At 49.2% G+C, this 1,999-nt stretch overlaps 1 protein-coding gene across 1 annotated transcript in view; it reads left to right on the top strand.

Moving 5' to 3' along the window:
* The first annotated feature begins 1,111 nt into the window (after positions 1-1,111).
* The window catches only part of LOC143292054 (pituitary homeobox x-like), a 41,500-nt gene continuing 40,612 nt past the window's right edge, over positions 1,112-1,999 (top strand). The window contains exon 1 of the mRNA XM_076602231.1: positions 1,112-1,999. This exon is cut by the window's right edge and continues 757 nt beyond it. The gene's annotated coding sequence lies outside the window, so the exon portion shown is untranslated.

Below are 1,999 nucleotides of genomic sequence, written 5' to 3'. Positions count from 1 at the left end.
CAGCCCCTGTGTCAGTTTGTAGGGTGAGCAAGTATGTAGTTTACCAACAGCAGCGAGTGTCCCGTGCATTTTTGCTGCTGTTGTTGTTATCGGTGAAAGTCCAACGTTCTGCATGACTAGTGTGTGAAGTAAAGGTTTTCAGTGAGTTGTGCAGTTCTCGTTATCAGTCACGTGTTTAAACTTCTGCCCCCAGGATGGGAGACGGGACGATGATGACCGAAGCTGTAGCGCCTCCTATATAATCCCTGATTCTGACAGCGGCATATTCCTAGGGATCAGTTCCCCAGTCCTGATTGTTACTGGGATTTGTTGAGGGTTCGTGAACACTGAAGCGTGGACAGCTTATTCCGTGTTGTCTCTTTTTTTTTTTCTATAGTACTCGGTAGCCTTACCTTTAAACAGTTTTTTTTTCTTTTTTCAGGAACAGGAGGAACTGATTGTGTGTGTGTGTGTGTGTGTGTGTGTGTGTGTGCAGGTAGACGGAACGATATGTAAGTTTTATGTTATGACCAAAAGCATCTTGGCAAGCTACTGTAGAAAAATTAAATAGTCAAAGGCAACACAGACAACACCAAACAGAAACACACCATGCATTGAAAATATGGAATGAAAACAGAAAGCCGGTTTTCACTGGTAAGTTGATAAATAATTTAACAATATACAACAAGTCAGACTACCTAACTGAAGGGACTGTATTTGTTTTGTGATTACGTTCTTGTGTTATATTAGTTTTGTTGCCTCTGTCCTGCTCTCAGAAGTGAGTTAGAGGGAGAGGAGAAAAAAGTCCGAGAAAGTGTTTGCACACAGCCAGGTTTGCCATCATCCAACAGTGGCATGATTCCGCTGTCCGCGCGTAACGGAAAAGCAGTAGCAGTGGTAGCCAGGGAGGGGAGGGAGAGAGAGAGAGGGAGGGAGGGAGAGGGGAGAAACAGGGGTGGAAAAAAAGGGGGAGGGAGGTAGAGAGAAGAAGGGGGCGGCCCTTGAGCCCACTAGGCGCCTCCCCTCGGCGGAGCGACTTGCCCAGGCGGGCGGCAGTACGCAGGCGCAACATACAGCAAAGCGATAGATCGCGGCGACCAGTGGTGCCGGCCCTGAAGGCGTTCTAGTCTGCTCTCCTCCCTCCTCTGGTTGGCTTTGCCTTCACTTTTAAGTCAAGCCGCGATCGTTGACACAAGCACGTACACATCCACTTGGGCTACTGACTCCACGGTGCAGTGCTGTGCTGTGCTGTGCTGTACGAGGCTTGCTTGCGCGAGGGGGGATCGTCAGTTCACATAGCGCACAGTGTGTGAAGCGGCGCACTTGTCAGTGACCACCGCACTGGTCCGTAGCCTTCCACGCTCGCTTCCGCGCTAGAAGTAGGAGCATACTGGTAGTAGAGAGAGACTTGAGGCGGGGGCTGACCGGACGTGGGACACCTCATACCCATACACTCCTCACTCCCATAGCCGACAAGCAGCCAGCCACACCGTGTCGCTCGCTCCTCTTGAGTCCTTCCACAGCGCGGAGCTGATTGAAGTTTTCCGCTAATCCACCTTCAAGTCAGTGTTTTTTGTTCGGTTTAAAGGCACGAGAGGGAACAGTGAAGCTTGACGTTGTGGTTGTGAATGAAACGTGCCGTGATCGTGTTTTCACGGCCTTGCGTTTTGGAGAAGAAAACAACATTGGTGTCTACTTCTTTCAGTCCACTCGGAAGGAGCAACAGTGGCTTCTGCTGTTTGAGTGTACCGTCCGACCAGCTGATTTGTTTTGGGTTTTTTGTTTTGTTTCTTTTACAGTGAGTTTCTCCAAGTCGTTCTGTTTGTTACAGTTTTTGTCACTATGACGTGATACTGCCAACAGTGAACTACAAGCGAGAACTTCTCAGTGTTCAAAGTGTTCAAGGACTGAACTTTCAATTCTACCTGAAGCAGACTCGATCGCAGCTTGGACTAGTAAGTGCAATTGGGAATCGCCCTGTCTGTGTGAGAGGCCACACAGGTTCTGAAAACAGCTGGAG

The sequence above is a fragment of the Babylonia areolata genome, chromosome 1 (assembly GCF_041734735.1).
Source record: "Babylonia areolata isolate BAREFJ2019XMU chromosome 1, ASM4173473v1, whole genome shotgun sequence".
NCBI classification, from domain to species: domain Eukaryota; kingdom Metazoa; phylum Mollusca; class Gastropoda; order Neogastropoda; family Buccinidae; genus Babylonia; species Babylonia areolata.
This window is presented reverse-complemented; position numbering and strand designations above follow the sequence as displayed.